The following is a 25,138-nucleotide window of genomic DNA, read 5'->3' on the forward strand; positions in this document are numbered from 1 at the left end:
TCGTTTGTAGCGAATCGAACGATTATCGTCAGCGCGCCAAGTTACGATCGATAATACGGGAAGATTACCGCGAGATCGCGCCACGGCCGCGCGCTTCGCTCGGCCGGCTCGGCGGCGACGGCGGCTCGGCGGGCTCGTCGGTGAACGACGCCGTTTGATTTCGCGGCTCGAATTTTCGGAGAATATTCGCAAATTGGCGTTAACAGGTATCTAATCTTACATTGAACGCCTTTTTCATTATCTATTACATCCTCCTGGCGTAAAAGCGCACGTCTCGCGCGCCGATTCGATAGGATTAGCGCGGATCACGGTTTCATGGAAAATCGCTGCTCTCGCGTCGCCATTATCACGGTTTCGTTTTGCGTTTCTTTCCAGAATCCGGATATTGAAACGAGACGAAAGCGGCCCGGATACGAGAACGGGGAATTATCTACGCGGAGATGAGAAAACGGAAGGACGGGGGGACGAGATAACCGGGATGGGGATTGCCGCTGCGGTGAGTTATGAAGCGATACTTATTCGATATTATTTATTGATATTTGTTACGCCGCGCCGTTGTTGTAAGTGGCACTGAGATTTCGTGACCGCACAACTTCGCTTGAGCGCGATTATGGGTGTGCGATACTTTGAATGTGCTGGCGTCACGAAAAAACCGAGAAAAATGATATCTCGGAATTTTATAGTAAACGCAATTATAAAAGTTTATGAAGACCGTGCATGAATATGTCTCATTTCCATATCATACTTATAATTTTATATTTCAATTATATACGTTCTCACAAACGAATATCTACTAAAATTACAAATTATTTTCTGTATATAATTTCATGTATGTCTCCCAATCTTTCTAAAGAATTTTTTAAAGCTGAAACTGAAGTACTTTCTAAAATTTTAAATAATTAGATTTGCTTTTTACAAGATGTTACATCAGAATAAATTGATTAATAAATTAGCTTTTTAATAACACTGCCTAGATTAATTATAATAACTGGGAACGAATAATTAATTAAAACGATTAGATATAATACAATATATTTTTCGAGAATTAAACAAAATTTAATATCAGCATTGAAACAATATTATACATTACGCGATTGAGGGAGCGACGTCATAAAAGTCCGGCGAACGTTCTATTTCCATTAGAATGTATGGCATGGTGTTCCTCCGGCATTCAGCTGGATGTCCTTGGATATACAGGGCGGTGGGATAGATGGGAATGCGTTCTCCCGGGGTTTATACGTAGGAGGGGGATGCGGAGGCGTGCCATGAGTTCCACGCTGTGGCCATAATCGTGAGGAAAAAGTACGGGAAAATCTTAAATACCATCGTTCAAGTTTCTCTGTTTCCTACGACGTTCCAAGATACAATATTATTTTTTGTGCCTCGGCAAGCTTATACCTCCTCTGATAATTCCGCGCACGACATAGCAAGAGATGCGCGATGGTAGCGATTGAATAAGGATGAATGTCGCTTTCACAACGTGCGTGATTTATATAAATTAAAAATTTTACAAGTAAAACTGTGCAAACTGCGAAATTAAAATTAGAATATGGACTAAAAGTCAACGTAATTTATAGAATTTACTTTGTATATGATTTTATGTTAAAAATGAAACAAATTATGAATTTAGTTATGTGTGAATGGCTCGTATATATACATACAATGTCTCAAAATTAATTATTTTATTTCCATTCTTTACAAATTTTACAAACAGATAAATAAGAATATACAATTGCTATTTACTTTAATCCAAGATTTTTATATAATTAAGTTTGGAATATTATATGCCTAATAAATGTCTAAATTGCGAATTTTCCTAGTTTTGCGAATTTTTTCTTTCTCAATTGCATTTATTATTACTACTGATCAAAGTTTCATTTGAAATTAAAGCAACTTCTTGGCGTACATTGTTTTTCTTAAAGAAAAGATTTATATCAGTAACTTAGCAATTCTAGAAAGTTTAAAAAATAATGTACGCGAAGAAATTGCTGTGACATTAGCTAAAAATTTGATCACAGTAATGTGCTTGAGAGAATTTGCGAGTTTGCACAGTTTAGATACAATTATTTATTAAAATAATATTCCTTACGATTAGGTCAAAATTTAAGATTGAAATAAATAGGAGCAATTTATAAATTGTATTTTTATTCATTGATTCAGAATTAATGAGTAATAAAAATGGAGCAATTAAGTTTGCGACATTTTGTAGAATGTTGTGGTTAAAGGCACTTTAAGTTTTGCTAGGCACTTTTTGAACTAAGTAAGTACATTTCAATCTAATATCTTAAAAATTCTTGCGCTGAAAGAAAATTAAGATCTTTAGCAAGAATCTGCTCTTTAAACAACATTAATTTGCAATTGACTTTCACTGAACTTTAACTTCTGATTTTGTCGGGAGATCTCTGACTTTATTACACTTTACACTGAAGTTGAAAAATAAACAAATGGATGAAATGAATGAAAGAGAAAGAATAGCACGCACCCTGGTATGACTAGATTGCGACCAAACCGACTTTCGGCGTTCCCCGCGGCATATCCACCGTATCCGCGGGAATGCATGCGACGGTGTGCATCCGGTATCCAGCCGCTCGTCTTCGGGTATTCGCGCGGAGGGGTCAGGGAGACAGGGGACGACTACGGGCGGGGATGCGTTCTCGGGAATCGCTGAAGTGCTGGGGAATCGCTCTTCGAGGTTAGTCTAGTCGTCGACGTCGTGGACGAGGTCCCGTGGGAGGTCCTAGAGGGATGTTAAGGAAGCTTTGGGACGCTACACGGAGGAGGGGGTGGGTGGTCGAGGGCGCGTGCCACTCTGATTGTAGCGGCCATACTAGGACACTGGAGCCACATACCTACAATTCTTGGCCTCATGCGACATGCCTAGACACCCCGGGAATACTTACGATCTCCCGAGGTTGAAGAGATTGAATGCGAGAATGAGAGAGAATCCTACTACGTGAGAATCTCTGTTACTTTTCGTTCCTCTCGTCACGCATCGTAATTATATTCAAAAAAAAACTTGCGGCAAATTTCATACGGTCTTATCAGTTTATATCTTTCTGCGTCTTTCTTCTTGGGTTCATTTCAGTGAAACTGAAACATAATCTGCCCGATCTCTGTAAGCTGATTATAATAATGCACACGTCGGACTACGATGGTTAGTTTTTAACTTTATTCTCTTTAAATCCATTCTCTCTGTGATAAAACATAAATTAGTTGGCTTTAAGAATATTTTCATTCGTAAAGTAAGAAAAAGAACAGAGTATTGTGATTCTTAATGCAACTACTAAGGTAGTGACATATATCGAGAAGTTATAATAAGTTATTAATAAGTATATGTACCTCGTAATTTTGTCTGAGAAGAAGTTGATTTTAAACCCGTGAAAAAATACCGCGTTCTGTTATATTTTCAATAACATGATATATAACGTGATTTACTTTAAAATCTCATTCAAAACATATCATCATGTAGTTAAATAAGCTCAGGAAATTTTACATGGAAAGTCGATTGAAGAGTCGGAAACTCGCGGTGAATTTTTCTATCGAAAATATGCGGATGTTCGGCGTAAATCCCTCTCAAAGATGACACGCCGATAAATATAAGAACAATCATCCCGATCTTCTCATCGCGCGAATATTCTCGTGAAATCTTATCGGCGTGAAAGTGTCTCGCGATTAATCGAGACGTAATAAATGCGACGAGCGCAAAACGGGGTGAGGTCCGTCTGAGCGACTGCCGATATCATTTCGGGATTCCTCATTAGAACACACTCGACTTCCGCCAGAAGCAGCGCGCGCCGTCGCTCTCCAGAATCGAGCGATTTCGCAGGCTGCTGCTTGCCGCGTTGAACGTAAGGCCGCGACTTAACGGAATTAACGACAGGCTACGCGCTCGGAGGACGCTTTGAGGGCGGCCGCGAGCGAGCGGCATGGCTGCGGGGGGCGGCCCGGGGGTGGATTTTGATAACATGTGACTTTATCTGGAATTCCCCGGCGCGCAGGTAGTCTGTTTACTTAAGATAATGGCGAGGCGGAGTGCTTGGGCGTGGATAGAAGCTTGGCGGAGCGGAGGCAAAGGGATATTTCACCAGGCAATGTTGAGTCTCCGCGAGCGAGCGAGCGAGCGAACGGGTAAGACCGGAGGTATAAGAGCAGAGAGGAACGGGGATAGAAGGATGAAAGGGGATGAAGTTGAAGGTTGGAAGCGCGGGAGGATGGAGAGGGACGGCACACGCTCGAGGTGGCGAAGAGGCGTAAGGGTGCTAGAGCGGAGGGACAGGAGGGACGGGGGGCTGACGGCGAGCGAGATTCTCTCTCGGTGAGGCTACAAGAACTTCATTTTCCGAGCCATTACTCCCCGTACCACTGCGACCGTCCTGGAAACCCCCTTTACCCCCTTAAATTAATTTATATCGAAATTTTAAATGACACTCATCGGCCCGAGCAATAAATAACGTCGCCGCGACCGCCTGCGGGGTTGCGAGCTACCTTCCCTCTTCCACATCGTTTTCCGTGTCCTCTTTGTCGTTTTTTTTTTTTTTTCAACGAGAATCGCCGTCACGTTGGTAGATCCTTCTGTCTACAAAATTCACCGGCGAAATAGCGTGAAGATGTATCACGAAAAATCCTGGTTACGACGCACTTGAAACTCATGTCAACCATCCCCGGACATAGCTTACATGCGAACTAGCTGCACTAAAGTGAGTCTAGATTATATTAGTCAGGACACTACATCGCTTTTTTTAGTTTTTTGTCGTAATAAATTATTTATACTTGTTTTAGAAAGTGTTGTGTTACTTTTACTTAAAAAATATAGCAGTGTAATATGAAAAACTTTAGGAATATCGTTCGTTAATCAAACAGAATCTATCTTACATTTCAAAATCATTTTCTCAATATTTTTATGTTCTTTGGTTAAAGTTCAACATAAAAATGGGTACTCATTTATGGAAATATTGCATAAATTACAACGTAAACCGTAGGTGTATATGTTATAAATGCAAAATTCTCTCAAATAAATACTAAAAAATTTCTTTCTTTTTATCAGAATTTATTTCATAAGTCACAAAAATTAATAGTTTTAACGAAAGATGTGAATTTACGAAATAATATCTTGCTATATACGTTATTTTACTCGAAACTTTATAGAAAAAAATAAAGTTACACAGGGCTTGCAACTGATTTTACTCGCTACAAATTAAAAGCAGCACATATCACCGTTTTACGCAAGTCGTTTGACCGTCGATAAAACACGAAGTACGTTCCGCGTCGAAATCGCTTGGACGCGAAATATCGTCGGAACCGCGAGAGAGTAGTACAGGCAAAGTGCTCGTTCGGGCGTACGGAAAATCGGCGATAACTCGGCAGTACTTTGCGCTGACACTACGACATATTATAATGGGCCCCTTTTATAATAATCGCCGTGACGTTTTGCACAATTGGTTCTTCTGCAGAACTGGTTTGCGTGCAGAAACGTTACGCGCGCTCTACCGCTTTCCGGCTCGCCTAGTTTTGTTAACGCGGAATTTAGTTCGAAAACCACAACTGGGATCATTATTTCTAACGTGGAATCATAACGCGGTATGATTTTTCGTCTGAAGAAATGCCGTTCAAGTCGTGCTGGAAAGGCACGACAACGTGAGCTTTAGCTTTCATTTTATAACATTTGAAAACATGGCACGAGGAAAGAATTATTTATAAGAATAAGTCGCATCATGAGAAATTATTTTCTTGAATAGCGCGCGACTTTTTCGACTTATTTTGTGGTAATAATGCAATGTCATGTTAATAACAAATCTGAAATTATCCGGGTATTAAATAATAATAATAAGTAACATTCGTATAACTCTCTTGATATTCTGCAACTATATTACGTGATCGTTGATTTTTTGCAACACCATTTACATTCATGAGCTAAGAGCTACTCTGTACTAGATTTTGCATAATATCGTTAAATTTTCGTTACCAAGTCATTTTTTCCGTCGGATATTAATAATAATTCCGCGGTGAAAAATATCGTCTCGCCGGCGATGTAATATCATCGATTTGCATTGTCACGTACCAACTCGATCGATTTCTCGCGGAGATTCGCAAATGTTTGAAGAGGTCCACGCGATTTTCTGTCGCCGACGTTAACAATCCGCTTTACTTTGGCACGATTGCGTTTACCTGTCCGATGTTTGCGCATAATTATCTTTCACGGCGAACGGCGAAGAGCGATGAGATCGCTTTGGATGCTCAGATGATTGAGAAAGCGTTAATGATGCAAAATATTGACTGCGTTTGATATTCGAGGTATATAGAATGCACTACATAGATTAGTTGTAGGCCTTGTAGTTATAAACGCAGAAAAACAATCTGGGCAACTATAGCTTGAAAATATTCATTACTTTCCAGATTCATAACGTAAAAGTTAAAATCTTAAATGATTTTTAATGAGATCGATGATAACAATCATTTAATATGAGATCTATGATTAATACGATAAGATTTTATCGATTAAGACATAAACTCTTATTACGAACCGAACAGGTAATGCACACATAATATTTAACATATAATGTATATTTGCTTGGTAATCACCTGAAAATATCAGTCTGTATGTAATAACCACTCTATGTAATTAAATTATGCAATGTATTTTGTATATTTTGGCCAGTAAAGCTCAAGTTAAGAGGTTCAACGGAAAACAAGTACATAATTTATAGGCACTAGAGCAAGAACAATATAATTGTGCAATTAATTAACCGGTACATTCATTTTCGGTATGTATGTCATGTTTTTAAGTAATCAGATAACAACTGTTCATTAACATTTAATTGCTCAAAACAAGAATATATTTTAGCTCGTTTAAAACCTATAGCACACAATTTATTTTAGAGTCTTTTTACCGCAAAAAGTTTTACCACGTTTTCGAGACTCATATCTGTTTCTACGAACTATCGAAAATTTTTATCCTTCGTCGAAAAGCCGGACACAAGACGTGGATGGCGATCGTGTTCGTAAAGTTTGATCAAGGGATATTTTCAATCTGTCTTCCACGCGATTACTCGGAGAACGCAAGCGCGCGACATGATGTTCGAAAATTATGACTGAAAGCGAGAAGTGTTTTTCGAGTAGGAAATCGTTGCACTTATGCGAAGTGCATTCTAGCGAGATGGGAGAATCTTGTCAGATGAAATTTTGTAATCGCATTATGGGAGTGCTCGTCCGTTCTCGCTCCGAGGCGTACGTTGACAATGCGACGTTTTCAGAGTCGATAATTACATCGTGCTTTTATTCCGATGAATAATGTTCGTTGCGAAATAATTAGAAAAATATCAATGTACTCGGCTTGCGTATTCTTGGTGAAACAGTGATGGATACGTATCCCTGATGTCTATTTTGCGAAACGCATTTAAATTGCTGAGATATTAATTGATATTCACGCTTTTCTATATGATGCATATATTAGTATTTATTGAATGATAGTGATTAAGCAGTGAATGCAGCATTCGATGACGGATTCTTGTGGGTGATTCGAGTCATAATAAGTTTACGAAAACTATGAATCGCATCTCAATGAAACGCATATCTAAATTATTAATGTTGAATCTCGATTTGAGCAAAACTACAAAAATTCTGTCTCTTTCAAATAAAGTAAATCAGTTGAATTTAGAACAAACCAGAAGGAAAAGCGAATAAAAATAATTTGGTAATATTTGCAGAAACAAATGTACTATAAATTCTAAGTATGTAGTTCTTTTTTTTAATAACAAAGTGCTATACCTACGAGAATAGATTCACGAATGTTTTCGTAATTGAAAATTAATATAAATAACAAATCAAATTAGAAGAAAATGCCATTTACGGTCTGAGCTGGAGCTTGGTAGCCTAATAATATTTTCTGTGTGTATTTAATGCACATATTTCCATCCTGGTAAACTATGCGCCAATTATTTATTTGTCGGTCTTAAAACATAGCTTCCGTTGGAACAATAAAATCTCTTCTCCCTAATTAAATTGATTATCGATTTAATTAGGGGGAGGGGATTTTATTGTTCCAACGGAAGCTGTGTTTTAAGACCGACAAATAATCGGCGCGCAGTTTACCAGGTTGGAAATATGTGTATATTAAATACACACAGAAAATATTACTATCGAGATCCAGCTCCATAAGTGGCATTTTCTTTTAATTTGATTTGTATATCATGATAGTCATGTTACTCTTAATATTTAATATGAATAATTTATCGATATCACATCGGACAATCGAAAAGTAATATTGCTCGTATTTTCTATACAATTTTCTACGATTTCTTATACACGAAATATAAATTTATATAAAATTTCAATGTCATGAGACTTTAAGAAATTAAAGCTTTTATATTTTATGTTACTCTATTTTATTCTACTTTATATTGTAATTTTTTAATTTACAATATATTGTATGTTACAATATATTGTAAAATTTTAATTTACAATATCTTTAAACCTTAATCTTAAAATTTGATTAGGTAAGAAATGTCATATCTTTGATTTCGAGAAAAAAAATAGAATTCAATATCATGTGATGCGATTTATTGCGCCAAACAGCACGAATATAAACAAAATACAAATAGTTTCATTGTGTTAAAGATAATGTAAGGAAAATTATTTTGACTGTTATATTAATCTTTTTTCTGAATTCTATATTCTGTTTTATACATACATATATTGTTATTTTTTACGCCATTATAGCGTATTTTTATTATCTATTCACTATAAATAAACATTTTTGTGCAATATGCTCGATAAGAATACAAGTTTATAATGAATTTTCTGATAACGGAATGTTATCAAAAAGTAAAAAATTTTTTCAATTTTAGTAAAAAAAATATGCAATAAAGAAAATTTGAGTTTTAAAAAATATAGGAAAATGTGATTTATCTTCATATATGTATTTCACGATAAAGCTATCTGACCATTGACTATAGTTACTACATAGTTACGATTTACGACTTACGATATAGGATGATTTTATGAAATATAGAATATTTCTGACTTCAATATTACATGTTTGCAAGCCTTTATCAAACTGATAACAAGTTATCTGTTGAAATCTATCTATTGAATCTATTTAAAGAATTTGTATATGGGTAAAAAACGCAAAAAGGAGAGGAAGAGAGGAAGGTAATGCTATTATAAAACAACTAAGTATAAGAAATAAAACTTGAAATTTGAAGACAGAGAAACGATATATAAATTTATTTAAATTTTCATGTTATCTTGACTTCAATAAGAAACAAAAAATCATAAGGTTTGCTACGTATTATTGTTGTTTAGAGTGTAAAATGTCACGTACGATATAGAATTTTATCTTTTTTGAAATGTGTTTTCAAAGAAGTCAGGCTTTCTATTTAATCTTCTTAAGAGTAACAAAAATGTGACGGCACTTTTTTTTATTTCTAAATCTTCAGCAAAGAGAAACTAAAAAAAAAATACTTAATGGAAGTTTGTCGTAAGAATTATACGTTATATAAAATTATTTAATTATGTGTAAAGAGTAATAAATAAACTTTAATATGATTGATCGTCAAATTTTTTATTTTGAACTTAGAAGTTATAGAACTTTAAATTTATCATGATTTCAAAAGTTGCATTAAAAAGTTTAATACCTCGAAATCATAATTACGGAATCCTGCCTTGAAACTTTACTAATATCCATGCTTTAGATAATATTAATTTGTCAACCGATCAAAATAGATTTATTCGCTTTGTGACGCTTCGCTGCTGAACAATAGAATGAATAGATCTATTTTTTTCTGAGTCATGCGTTACACGCTTAATGTAAACACAGATATAAATTTATAAATAATGATTTATAAATAAACATAAATGTAAAACTGTAACCACGATGGAAGAAGATTAGAATACTTAATGATGCTTAGTTTAGGCATGACTCGGACGATTTATGTTAAGCATAAGCATGGAAAATTTTGAAATGACAACAAATATTCGCGTATTTTCTGTGTAATTAGACAAAATAATTTCTTAATCAATAAAATAAAATGAAATATGCTAGTAAAGTTTGGTCAAACATGTTGGAAAGTCTTTTTGTTCTATTATAGCAGAAAGGCTACATTATTATTGCTGTAGCAATAGTGAACATCAAAATAAGACGTGTTTCAAATCATTGATGTTCACGTGATTATGATGTGTTTTAATTATCTATAAAATGCTTCTATTTTATAGATATGTAATTTGTTGTATTTCATAAATGTTTTGTTTGCTGCAATTTGCTTTCATTTGTTGTACTCTGGTAGATAATGTCTGGATATTTTACATTTGCATAAACTTTCTTTGTTTCATGCTATAAATTTATTATTATGAAATTATTTCTGTATAAAAATAAAATAATAATTAGCGTAGGATTTTCTTACCAGTTGCTGGGCTCTTGCTAGTCGTGAAGGTCAGGCGAGTTCTCTTTTTTAATACAATAGTACAAATTTATCGCTTGAACGGTTTTATTGATATCGAAATTTTTAGGTTAAGTTTTATCACACAGCTCTTTTTATCACAAACTTGCGCGTACAAAGTATTAATGTAGTTATGACTAAAAAATATTAAATAAGAATAACGCAGCGCTTCATCGAGAGATTGTGTGACAGACTTTAGGGCCGTGTCTTTTGTAAGCAGACACACTGAAGGCGAGTGTCACGCGCTGTGAGATTATCTCATACTATTCGTCAGGGTCAATTGTCGCATACTTTATATCGTGTATCCGGTTGTCGCGCTGGTGGGAGAAACTCACTCCACTCGAATCAGAATTTATCGCATCGAACTCTGAAATATAAATATCTTTTTTTTATGTAAGAAATTTTCTTACGTTTGCACGCGATGACTATGCGTATTTAGCGATGCATTTTCTTGGAGCACATATGTCTGAAACATTAATAATAATATACGATTGATTTACTTGTTCTTACTTAGAAAATAATGCTCGATAAGCATTCCTTCTTTCTGAATTTTTACAGGAATAACATATGCACCAGCAATAATATGTGTAATCAATTGTATTTTAAGATGCTATTATACTAAGTATCGGACTTTGTGCAAATATATCACATGTGTAACAATCCGTTCGGTATATATAAATCGTCTACTTGTCTAACAATGCATTTAGAATAGTAATGTAGCCAACAAAATTCCTTTTTTACATCTTCGCTCAAATATTTAGACATTAATATGAAAAATGGAAGTTCTTTGCAATAATTTATTTTTAGATACGACTATCTTTCTATTTTCATTCTGTAATGCAATGTAGAACTTGCTGAGAAAAAATTGTTTTTTGAGATTGACTTTTCATGACACTAAAACCAAGATTTCATAAATAATTCATAGACTTACGATCACAATCTAGTAATAATTTTTCAACGTTGTTTTTACATCGTACAAATGTAGGTACGATCGATACAATTATATTGTTGATACAAATAAAAAATAAATATGTTATTTTTAATAATTTATATTATATTAGTGTTATCAGATGTATTATTTTTTAACATGTTATTTTTTTATCATAAAACCATTTATAACACATATTAAAAAATAATAAAATTAATATGTAAAAATTATTTTGAAAAATTTGATTACTTTATCATTGTCGTGAGGTCAATCTTAAAAGACAATTATTGTGTATTATACAATGTAAATGATTTTTATTTCGTCTGATATTAAAACAGTGAACTAAGGGAAGATATTATATTCCAGCGTCTGGAGAGAACTCTACGAATATTACATTGTTCCGCGAACACGGTGTCTAATTGTGGAAAGCATTGCTACTTTAAATTCAAGATATTAAAGACGTTATATATGCCGACAGTAACGAGCGCATATTTACATATTAACTAAAAAATCTGTCCGAGTTAATATGCAAGAACTTATGTCGCAAAGGTTGAACGCGTAACGTAATCTGTTTTCGCAAACCGAATTTTCCTACCGTCTGTGACTCTGGTCATGAGAGCTGCCTATTAATCTTTTTTAATAATTTACTTCTATGTTAGATTTTGATAACAATTTATGTTAAAATTGCACTTGTGCTCTTCGGCCGCTTTTTTAATTTTTAATGTGTGTTTTGTTTGTACATATTTCTAACAATTTGAAAATGAATATCAAGTGCCGATTGCTGCTCAAAGGAGATAATTTAAATAAATTTATAAGTAAGTATAAGCGTGATATACAAATATAATGAAGGGACAATTTATAATTGAGTATGGTTTTATGACAAAAAAATTACATGTTAAATAATATATCTGATAACACTAATATAATATAAATCATTATCTCTTAGCTGGCACACTTCACCAGAATCACATAGCTGGCACTCTGGGGCCGTTTCAGACCCCACCACTAAAATGCTTGCTGCGAGGAAACTATTGATTTTTTTAATTAAAAAATTCCAAGATAGTCTTCGAATGTTGTTTTAACAAATGTCATAGATTATTTTGATAAATGTAATATTAAGTATGAAAAAAATTGAAGAACGTAAAAGAAAAAGAAAAAATGATTGTTTTTACTCAAAAATTTATAACTCTTATATTTTAACTCTTCCATTTTTTAGTACCATTTTCGTACTACAGGGAGGCTTAAATTAGAGCTGAACTAGGCTGGGGCGTTTGATACCCCACAGTACCAGCTAAGGGTTAAAAATAACATATTTATTTTTTATTTGTATCAACAATATAATTGTATCGATCGTAAATTTGTACGCGATGTAAAAGCAACGTTGAAAAATTATTACTAGATTGTGGTCGTAAGTCTATGAATTATTTATGAAATCTTGGTTAGTCTTATTTTTACTTTGACTGCTGTCGCACACAACACACACATAATTCGATCGCAAATTGAGGATAATAAGCGTTGATATTGAAATATCATAGATCAAGGCCTACTCAATCGCTTATCGACTCTACATGGCAGTCGTTGTCGTTGCGTCGAATTAAAGACGAAGAATCATGCCGGTCGGTTTTATTGCCTGAAATCTCAACCCCTCAACGTCGGGTTAACAACCGACCCTGTAGTATAACCGGGGGTCGAAAGAGCGCACTTGAACGGTACTGTTGTAAAGTTAAAAGCATTGTTCCACCATGCTGGCCGTCCTTTAGAGGAAAGATACACTCGACTGTGAGATAGAAGACGAGGGGGTCGAAACCGGCACACGTTCCAGCAATGAATTGCATTTTTCTCGGCGAATTCTTCGCATACGTATGTACATACGAATTACGCGGGAATGACGGGCGCTTTCGGTACTTTTCGACCGGATTTTTGTCGTTAAAGCGTTTTCCATTTCGCATCACGTTGCCAGCGAGAGAATCTCGAAGTGCGCACGTTAGACAATGCAAATGTTTCAATTTTGTTACAATGTTTTTACGTCATAATGCAATTTTTATAAATTTGCCTTTAAAATGTTTTCCATATTTTTCCTGGCATATTTTATAATATGCCAGAAAGTAATGTTGTTGTTAAATAAAAAAATAATTATGTATCGTATTATATTAAACTATTACGTAATGTAATGTAAAATATATGTAGAACGAAAGTAAGATAGAATGAGAATGCAATGTACTCTGAGTGAAATGGTTAATTGAAACGAATGGATATTCTGGCGCTGAATAAAATTTTAGGTCATAAAAAATTAACGAATACATTTTAAGCCCATAATGGCACATTAAAATCCTTTGTCCTTTTAATGGGCCAATCAATGTAGATAGAGAGAGAAAGAGAGAGAGGGGAGAGGGGGAAAGAGATAGAAAGGGGGAGGGAGAGAGAGAGAGAGAGGAAGAATAAAATAATAAGATCTTAACTTTCGCATATTTAAAAGAGGAAAAAAATGAACGCAAAGCATTACATATATCTTTTCTGTCTGCATACTTATCGTTATTTTATCTCGGCTATTTTATCTCTCAGATATAAATAACGTACATATCTGTTCAAACCGGACAGTAGTCGTTAACTAAGAAAATAACGTTGAGAAAATATTTTAAAATTATAACGGGTAGTTTCTAATCATTGTATTGTCCGCTGCGTGGAAGCTCGCTACTCAAACAGAATGTTCCACGATTTTACGTACATTTCAACTCGATTAGCTTCGCGGCAGCGTATCGGTCTCATAACGGGTCGTTGGCATCGATGACAAAGTTTTCGGGGTTGCATTAGCATTCGTTCCCTCGCTGGCGGCGGCGGCGGCGGCGGATGCCTGGGCTCGTGTGTAAACTCGGTGCCCGGAGGGCTTGCTTTGTTACAAGCCGCAGACCTCTGATACCGTGGCATACTTCATCGCCGAGTATTTCGAATACTCTTGGCATGATGTAGTTACACGCCCGACCTGGGGAAGATCACATTCTCCAGTTCCGGGCCCGGAGCTTAACTCCACAGTCTTAAACCCCCGCCGCTGAGCGTTCTGGCGGACTTATTCAGGCATCCCCTTCGAAATGGCCGAGCTCGTGCACGGCAAGAGAGAGAGAGAGAGAGAGAGAGAGAGAGAGAGAGAGAGAGAGAGAGAGAGAGAGAGAGAGAGTGAGAGGGGGGGGAGAGAGAGAAACTATCTCAGTTTTCTCGGTTGCGTTAAATTCTTCGCGCACGACGAAAAAGACGGGCAGCCAGCAGAAATAAAAGATGTGCACGCGCATGACATCCTTCTCGGATTATTCGGCGGCGTTCCTCGGCAGGGACCTGCTCCGGCGAATGTTGAATTATTTAGGTGAAAAGTCAAGCTAGAAGAGTGAGGCTAGAAGGGCCCGCGTGGCATATTAGCTACGATCTACATTGTAAGGCATCCAGTATCAGTTGAATACGGAGATGCTCCAAGATCGACCTCGTTTTAGTTCATTATTATTTCTTTTTCTATTTCTTTTTCTTTATTTCTCTATTTCTCTTTGTACGCACGTATATATATTACAGTATGTTACAAACCTATTAGAATATTATATATTTTTCTTTGCCTAAGGAAAACCTACGTAACGATTTTTCAGCTTTAATAAAATCTAGCTTCTTTAGCATAAAAGCTGTTTGACTGAAATAGTTGTATACTTATGCGCGTAAAGATATAAATTGTATGAATATATGAAGTGATGAAAATTTATATGAAAATTACGCAACAGAGTGTAAAGGGAAATAGAGCAAAGGTTACAAACTCCCGCTTTCCGTTAAATTATCAGGTTTATCTAGACACACATTATAGCTATCTTATCTTAGCGTGCAATGAGACGTGTAAACAGACACGTCTCATTGCAAAGAACATAGCAACAGATTTTAGATAACATAAGCAATAGATTTCTTTTATAAGGCTTTATTTATTCTGATTTTTTAAAATATTAAATACTTCTCTATTTGTTATATATCGATATTTTTAATTCATACGTATTCGGAAAATGCAGGAAAGAAGCAATTTTGTAAATTAATTTTCAAGCTTGTAAAATTCAGTAACAAAATTTCTCTTTAATTTCAGCTTGTAAACTTAACTTTAATTGAATTTTAACTTGAGAGAACAAGAACAGGTAAAGTGAAAAAGTTTTGAGAAAGATGGCATACGTTTAATAAAATTTTCGCTAAGAAAATATCGACTTCCAATCGATGAGAATTCGCAGGTAACAGAAAATACGGAAAATCTGTTAATATTAATTTTTTTTTCTCGTTTATAAGAAAGATAATCCGCACAGGTACGTAAGCGCGAATAAATTGTCTGTTGTCGATGAAGTTAGACGTTAATCGATTTTTCATATTTGAAATTGAAGGACTGCCGGGTTTTCTGACTCTTGCGGAATTTATCGAAAACGGACGCGATCGCGAAGGGCAAGGCGATATATCACTGCCGCTTTCCTCGTTCAGGGGCGTGCAGTTACTCTCCTCGCATCTTTCTGCATTCGACAACTGTCAATCGGCGCATCGCGACGTAGATTTGTAGCACTTTGACGGATTTTTCGCGCGGACGGGCCCGTCAGTGCCGCGACGCGACACTTTGTTGATTGCAAACAGAATCGTGGTTATCGGGGCAAAAAGTAAGTCCGCATAATTACGCTTTCGTGGCTTTTATTTACGGGCTACATGCGCTTTCTAGATAGGACATGACGTAGCATAATAAAACGGCTTCATCAAATACTAAATGATCTCGAAAAAGTCGACTCAAAATTTGAAAACAGAATATACTGTGACATTTTGTATATATCGGAAGGGTCAATAATTTCAAGTAAACTTGAGATATTCTACTTATTTGCAATACTTTTTTTTCAAATTATTTATGATTTATAATATTTATTAACTCAAACGTTAATACGTATGACAATTTGTTGTTATTATATGTTATTATATGTTAATAATTTATTTTGAAATTTTTCGCACTTTATTCTCGAGAGACTTTATTAAAGGTCTAGCCTCTCACTGTAGCGAACCTTTGATCTTTCTTCGAAGTTTTCTCGAGTTGGCAATCGAAAAGTGTGATATCCTCCGCTATCGCGGAGCCATACCAATTCAACGTTTATCCCTGGATGTCGCGGTGAATTTGCCGAAGTCCGATAGCCTGCCGATGAGACAACGTTCTTCACGGTCGAGCGGACTGCCACCGCGAATTAAAGCTTGAGCGCGGCTAAAGTTCCCTCGCCCGGTTGACTCAATCGCGTACAAACTTGACCCGCGTTCTGTGTAATGCCAACTCCGAGTTAAGGAAACCGCCGAATAGCTGCACTTCTAGATAGGGACGTAGATGTTTCGCTTAATCCTCACATCATCCGTATTGCCGAGCAGCCGAATTTGAAAGTAATATACCTATTAGCGTATCATTTCGAAAGTGTCGCGACATTTTTATCCGAAGATTCCATTTATTTTATATATAATTTTCCCCCAATCCGTCTCCTAGCAAAATTCTTGATCAGACGCAATCTTTTTTTAAGCACGTTCGATCCTCGACTTACTAAGGTTTTATTAGCGCTGGGAGGCAAGTACAATTGCGGAATCGTTAGTCCCGTTCGTGCCGATGCTGCATTAATCATCCGTGTCTATTCTGGTGTCGCGCCGAAACCCATTTCATTTACGGCAACGTGCGTTCGATCAGGAGGCGACGTAAGATTTCCGGCGTGATTTACCCAACGGAATGCGGGTTGATGTATGCAAAGGGCTCGGCGGATAGGCGCGTGGTATTACCGCGCGATCCGCTTGCGTAAATATCGCGCCGGGATAGGTATTACCCGCGCTACGAGGCGTTGTGACCGTGTTTGTTTGCGTACGCTCACACGTTCGCGCGTACATCGCGTGCGCGCACACACACGCACGCACACACACACGTTTGCACGCAGCGCACATTGTAAATACGTACATACGCGACTGGCGTATGCATTGCACATATCTCGAACGGGGCTGTAATTCTTTCGGCCGCGGCGGCACAAACGCGGGGGAGAGAGAGAGAGAGAGAGAGAGAGAGAGAGAGAGAGAGAGAGAGAGAGAGAGAGAGAGAGAGAGGAGAGAGAGAGAGAGAGAGAGAGAGAGAGAGAGAGAGAGGGTCGTGCAGTTGTACTGTAAATCTCGAAGTTCGTCGCCGACGCTAATTCGAAGTTTGGCGCAGTTGCTGCAGAGCTCTACGGTCGCCGCACGCGCCCGCGCACACACCCGTACACACCCATGCCAACCCATGCTCCCCGTGCATGCACGTATACGCCACGGAACGCAAACACGTATAGCTTTTCGCATAAACCCTCCGGCACACACTCGGGCATAAGCGAGGCGTATAGCTGCCGCAGTCCGCGCGATCGTCATTGCGAAAGTGGTTGGTTGGCAAAGGGTGGAGAAAAGGATGGAGATTTCGGAGGGGGGGAAGGGGGGAATACCGTGTCTTTGAACGGAGTTCGAGCGAAATCGATATATACACGTTTCTCTTCGGCTGCGAATAATTGCCGCGGATGATGGCGGCATTGCGCGGAGGGCAACGCGCAGTTGTAAAGATGGGGGGACGGTATACAGTCGAATTTTGCGAGCGATGCCGGTAAAGCCGCAGCCGGCTCTTTACGGCTTCATCCTAGTGCTCGTCATTCAGCGCGTGGTCGTTGCACCTAAATGATATCACGAACAGTCTGTGTGATATTGCGGAATGATCACGCGACTTTCCTGCTGTTTACTATCCGGTTCCGCGATGAGATAGCGAAATTTTACAAGTTTTGAGCAAAATATTGATAATGAAATATCAAAGAAGTTGTAAAAATAACGATAAAAAATAGCAAAATTACGCAAATCTGGTGTGCACATTTTGTTACTTGTCAAGCTGTTTGTTGCACGATGAAATGGTAAAATTTTTTGAGATTATAATGAAATCGCCAGACGATAGCGTTATATCTAGAACATTTTTAATGAATATTTTTAGGAACAATGATAGGAAAACTGCGTATAATGCTTCGCGCGATAAGATAACGCAGAGTTGTATAACTGCAATGACTATATAATTTCTCTGTTGTGAGATAGGAAAATTCGCAGCATCATATAACCGTCAAAAATAATCGTGTTACAAACATTTGAGAAAACGATGACAGATATTAAAACTGGATAATTGGCGATATACTGTAAGTAGGACCATATTTGCATATAGGCTCGTTGCTACATGAGTTTTGTATAAAAGAGTTTATTAGCTGAGATATTCAGAATTTTGTCTTGAAGTACAGTAGTTTACTGGTCACAATTTTAAAATTATGACTTAACCAAAAGCATGTTCAGCTGATTGTAAACAGTGTTATAAATGATATATCATTCATTACCTATAAGATATGCAGCGGCAGATCTATGTTGAAACTACGTTGAACTGTAAAATACGCAAATTTCTGCAATGATCAAAATAATGAAGATAATTGTTGCCCACAAATACAATAATTACAAATAATAAATTAATCACGCAAGTATAACAAGTGAAATAAAAAATACTTTACTCACCCCATGGTTACTCCGCCGTCTTTTGATGCCTCCCAGGCATCCTCCATTCAGATCCATTCATTGCACGCGAATAACATAGCACTTGTGACAACACGGTTAATTACAATCGCGCGTACTAATTATCAGAATAGAATAATCGGCACGATACTCTTGACGCGGGCATTAATCACACGTGACACGCACTTTACTATTGTACATTGCTACAGAATCTCATTGAAACATTAAAATATAAAGCTCTACTCGCTCGATACTCGCGAATCTCCTAAACTAACATAAGAAACAAAATCTCGAATGGTAGAAAGCCATTTATTGAATTATAAGCCATGCACAAACAAGATTAAATAACATATTATTTTTCATTATTTAAATCACTTTATTCGACGACTTATGTATCATGCCGCGCTCTTAATTCGAATGTGATAAATGACATTTAGATCACCGAGAAAACGAAGTGCGATGTGAGATACATACATTCGAATCTAATCTTTAAGAAAATGTATTGCTTGTATCGTAATGAAACAATAATTTATATGCAATTCGTATCCTCTATCGTTTCGCTTCTGTGAAATAAAAATAAATTGCGCGAAATACTTGTTTCTAAATAGACAATGCATTTGCAATCGTTAGTCGCGCGAGTTATTAATCGCGCGGGTATAATAATTAATTGTTTGTAGGAAATAATCGGGTTATCTTTTAGTATTTGACACGATCGGGTTTCCATAAGAATGCGACACGCTCGACGCCGGCCGCTATCTGCTCCAACTCTCGCCGTACGAATGACAAAGTGCGTGATATCCTTGCGTATCAATACAACAAATATCAAGGACATTCTCCAACCAGTCTAGCCTTCAACGAAATATTTCGCATATTAAGAAATAAATGTTCGTTGAATATTCTATTTCATGTATTTTGAATTAATTTTGATAAGCTGTTATCGCACATGTTGCGCTTTGTTATATATGAATTTATTAGCATTAATTGAATTTTTAAATCCGCAATTTTTCGTAGCATTCTGAGTATTTTTTAAATAAATAGTGACTGCTTAAGGAATTGTAAAAAAAATATTTGAAACATTTTTTTTTACTAATTTGAACTATTCACCTAGAACGGAAAGAAGAGCTAGAGATTAACATAAACTTGATCTCAATTTCTCAATTAAATTGCGATTGCAAATATGACAACGAATAAATAAATTTATTCTTAATAAATTTACGAATAGAATATTAATTCTCAAAGTATATATTTATTAGACTGTATTAGATTATTTTAAGATTAGTTTCAGCTGTTCTTCAGTAGACACGTAATTAAAAATATGGGCTGTAGCGTAATGAGTAATGCAAGTGGTAGCTTAATGAAGCTTAACGAATGATAATTTGACAAAGAAGACTGCGGTAATTTGCGAATACTGAATTTTTAATCGCTGCGGTTTCACAATTTTGCGCGTTTGTTTGCGGGAAATATGAATGAAACGAGAGAATCAAACGTCGAGAACGAGTAAAGGTGAAGGAGGCAACGAGTCGGCAGAACGGATTACGTGGATGGAACAATGCCGCAAATGCCAGGGAAAAAAAACGACAAAAAAGCGCCGATGAAATAGTAGTGTGCACTTCGCGAATTTACTTGCGGCTTCGACTTCGCGCTTTGTTTTATCGACGTGGACGAACGATAATGGACGTAACGCGAGTTTATTATTCAGAAGACACGTGTCCAAGCTTGAAATTTTTATTGCGTCGATTGTCTATTTAGTGACTCGATAGTGACTCGAATAATCTCTAATACATAGCTTGATGAAAATTTAATTATGATAAATCTGATTACATTATCGTAAATCATCGATATTATTAGGGGACATAAAATACAATTTCTTCATTTGTTAAAATCACGGAAGTATAACTAGATATTGTTTTCTAATATTTTTATCTTAATAAACTACAATAAAGTCGAAATATAAATGATAACGCAGTGATTTCATAATAATGCCACACTATATTTTATTTTTTATTTGATCATAATTCTAACGTAGAAAAAATAATCGATCAGAACATATATTTTACTTCAACGTTATATATTATAATATAATTACTTATCATCTACAATTCTCTAAAAATCGTAGAAATTTGTATCTCTTAATCTTATTGATTGTATCTGTCGTATTATTTACAATTATTTATGCAAATCTTTGATCAAAACTGGCACAATTTTGAACATTTCTATGACAGTTCTTTTTTTATAATCGTGAGTTTAAAAATTCCTATTTATTTTGCCGTACAATGTACGCATGATTTTGATCAAGATTATATGGCAGATGAAATGGATTCTTGTCATTTATTGAAACTGACCTTGGATCGCCCCTTAAATTGTGGGCGACAACTCTGCGCGTCTAGAAAAAATCAGGCAGGGGCGTAAGGGTCGAAGGGTACCATTGGAGAGAGGTAGAGAATTTTCTTGCGAGACACTCTATAGATGGTCCGGGTGAGGCTAGAGGACGGAAAGGAGGGATAATTGAATACAACTTGATCGAGCCGCGCGTTTCCACCCCATTAAATCGGGCTTAAGCTCGTAAGGGTGGGAGACCGTTGGTGGGCCGGTGGAGAGCGGTGGCGGCAGGAGAGAGCAAGGCTGCCACGAAGGTGCGAGAAGAACGGAGATTTCAGCGGTGGGTGAATGAGGGTGGCGAGGGAGAGGGGGGGTAGTATGCCAACCCTCTCCTCGGCCTCTCTCGACCGCCGTCGCCTCGACGGGAAGGCGAGAGAATGTTTACTGCTGCCCCAGCTGGGGGCCAATCAGTATAGCCGTTTTCCGTTCGCCGCCACCCTTCCGTCTGCTCGTTTCTGCAGAGGGGGTGCAATATAGCAGCCGTACAATGGAAACGTCGACGGCGATAGCTAGGCCCGACGTCGTTATACAGCCGGATTATTCCTCGCGGTCCCTCGTTCTCTCTCCCCTCCTCCGCTCTCGCCTCCCCCCTCTCGCCGTTATGGCGATAATCAAATTAACTCACTTCGAATTTTAAAGACGCTATCCCTTGCACCAGAGCCACTCTCGCGCCGGGTCGTTCGCCCGCCAATTCGCCGCAGCCGCGCTCTCTCCTCGACTCCACTCGGTCACTCGGTTATATTCTACCCCCTTCGAAGCACGGCGAGTCTGGAGTAGTTTCCACCTTCCTTTACCTCCCTCCCGTTTTCCGCTGCTGTCTTTCATGCTCGCCTCCTCCCGCCCCGTCAACGTCGTATAAATCGCTCGCGAAGTCTTAGCGCCGCACTTTCGCGAGACTCATCGATTACCGGCTCTCTATTGCGACGCCCGATTACCGCCGGATCTCCGCGTCGCGACACTTATGGTGAGCGTTCGTTGCATTAAAAATTAATCGCTCATAAAAATTTGAGACAAGCAATTGACGCGATATTGAAATATTCAATAAATATGGAACATAATATGTTCTCTTGCAATTATTGCTTTCATTTCTTTATTCCTTTTATATTCCCTTAGCGGTAGAACGTTTCTCGACTTGTTTAATAATTTCTTATACTCTCACAACAGTTTAATAATTTCTCATACTCTATTTGTTTTTTTAATAATATTTTAAGAAAAACGACTTTGATTTGATAGAGATTTAAAAATGGAATAGTGATATTATTATAAATTACATATTTAAAATATACATTACATGAAGAAAATTTTCGCTTTAGTGGACAAATTTTATGTATTCGTCGATTAAAACCGGTTTTCCATGTTATTTTCTGATACGCGATTGCAACTGTCACTCGAGATCAGTTGGATTTCGGATTGGTGAACGTCACTGCGACACCCGTATCTGTGTCGTGCAGCCTATTTTGCTGCAAGAGATTACATCCCCCTACGTTGGAGATAGATATCCTGATAGGTATCATAATGTCACATATTTTTTATTTTACACAGATGTATAAAAGTAAAATAAAGATAAAATCTCAAAAATATTTGTACTACATCACTTTCTTTGATATAAAGAATGGTATTCCTAAAAGAACTTTTGACGAATATATACATATATAGATATAGATATATATGTGTGTATATTGATAGAGCTTAAATCTTTTATATTGAGTTTGATGACATGATGTGATTCTTAAAGTGTTATTTTATCAATTTATTATCATGACTACTGATCTTGAGTGATATCGAAACATGATTGATTGCGGAATTATACTGGAAATAATTGTCTATTTAAAAGAGAAATCGCACACGATCGGGTTTTAAGATAATCGAATGAAATTACTGTTTTTATTGAGAGCTTATCCTTCTATCATTCCGTGCGAAGCTCAAGGGTACTTCCGATTGTGTTTAACGCGATTTATATCGAAGAGGGCGAAATTCACTGCGCGTTATACCCCAACGGAAAATGATCGAATGGAAGTATTTGGGTCATGACGAGTGCACCGGTGATTCGTTGCATTTTTGAAAAGAATCTTGCGCTGAATACGCACGAGGAAAGATGAATATGCAGAGTACAAAAAGGGAAGCGTTCTTTCTCTAGGAGCATAAAAAAAGGAAGCGTTTCTTTCTCTAAGAATAACAAGATATAGAGTATAACGTAAAATATCTACAACAATTAAATAAACACATATTTAATGTACAATATTATTCGTCATAAAAGAAACTTTCACAATAAAATGTAGGATTTATAATTATTGAGTAAAAGAAAATTCAAAGTTTTAGAATTGCTAGCAAAATGGATTATAATCATTAATAATAGCAAGAAGAAATGTACCATTTCACGTAGTATAAAAGAGATGAAATATAATGCCATATGCATAATAAAAAAAAAAAGAAATGGAAAAAGAGAATTCGCGCACGAAAATGAAATGTTCGATCTCTTCGGTAATCATTGAAACACATTAGCAATACGGTCGCAGCCAAGGAAATGCATTTAAGTATGCATTACGAGTCACACTGATAATCCCGCTGGATTACGTCCAATACGCCGCGGCGGAAATGTGAGCCGCGACGTCCATTATGCCGTCATATTCCGCGGCGAACACTTGTACGCAGCAAGTCCGGTCGTCCGATATCGACGATGACGTATCCAAGTTAAAACCGTTCGCTTTAATTATGCAGCCCGCTTAATGCAGGTAAAATTGTCGGAGATGGTTTCAAATGCGTTGTATACGGCATAAGACTTGCGCATTGTACGATATAATTAGCAGCTTGCGCAACTACATTTTTCTGAAAGTCACATTTTCCTGAAAGGCAACTTTATATCTCTCCTCTTAGCGTAATACGTTTTCGGCGCGGTGCCAAAAGTTGACTAAAATAATTCCGACATAAAAAATATATATATATATATTTTTTAGAAAGAATACATGTGTATGTATGATGCTGATATTTTAATGAAAAGTATTAAAATAAAATGCAATTGTTAAGTTCAAAAACATAATTGTTAATTTGACAATTACATAATTGTCACAATGTACTATAAAATAGATACACTTCTTATGTGCTTTTAGTTTTTTTTTTTATATTTTCAAAAAGACGTTGAGAGAGTATTTTTGTGAAATAATTTTTGCACCAAAAATCATGTTTTTTTTCTGGTGGACAAAGTTATATGTATGCATATGTGCTACAACTCCCAACGTATAAAATCGATCGACAGCGAATTGCTGAACGGCGCGGTGGGTTACACATGCAGCTGACAAGTTCACCAAATCGGCGAACACGTAACATCCGTTACGCTTATAATTAACGTTAATGCGGCGATTAGATGTCATATTTGCGCGTTACAGTTCGGCAATCCCGACACGTAATCGTTATTACGGCATTATCGCTGCTCGTTCGACTTGCAATTCGACGTCTTTCCACGACATCCCGCGCATAAATGAATCTGAGATTTTATGGGGATTTTGTTTTGCAAGGTATCACCAATCAAGTTCTTTCAGTCCTCGACGAAGCAATCGATGCTTCGGCACTGATCTCACTGTCTCTTTCTTTCATTCCCGATTCTAATACTCGTTGAAAACTGAACGCTCCTTGATTTACCTTCGAGCGCAGCTCGTCAAAGAGCGTTTGTTCCAGAGCGTCGGCTCCTCTAATGATTCTTAATATCGCATTCTCGTTTATAGCGGATTACATGGGTCCGTTGCTACGCTTTATCTGAGGAATATCGGATTATTGGTATAATGACGGATCGAAATATGCTTACAAGCAGTTACTATGTTAAACTTAGTTTCCCCAGTTTTCCTCT

At 36.9% G+C, this 25,138-nt stretch overlaps 2 protein-coding genes across 2 annotated transcripts in view; one reads left to right on the plus strand and one right to left on the minus strand.

Annotated features, from left to right (window-relative positions):
* The window catches only part of LOC139779598 (luciferin 4-monooxygenase), a 19,691-nt gene extending 8,987 nt beyond the window's left edge, over nt 1–10,704 (minus strand). Inside the window, 1 exon segment of the mRNA XM_071717997.1 lies at nt 10,398–10,704. The gene's annotated coding sequence lies outside the window, so the exon portion shown is untranslated.
* Dip-lambda (Dpr-interacting protein lambda) overlaps nt 120–25,138 on the plus strand; it is a 211,322-nt gene continuing 186,303 nt past the window's right edge. Inside the window, exons 1-2 of the mRNA XM_071717999.1 lie at nt 120–206; nt 376–496. The gene's annotated coding sequence lies outside the window, so the exon portion shown is untranslated. The remainder of the gene's footprint in view (nt 207–375; nt 497–25,138) is intronic.

The sequence above is a fragment of the Temnothorax nylanderi genome, unplaced genomic scaffold (assembly GCF_030848795.1).
Source record: "Temnothorax nylanderi isolate EJ_2023f unplaced genomic scaffold, tnyl_v1.0 TNYL_tig0234_pilon, whole genome shotgun sequence".
Classification (NCBI taxonomy): domain Eukaryota; kingdom Metazoa; phylum Arthropoda; class Insecta; order Hymenoptera; family Formicidae; genus Temnothorax; species Temnothorax nylanderi.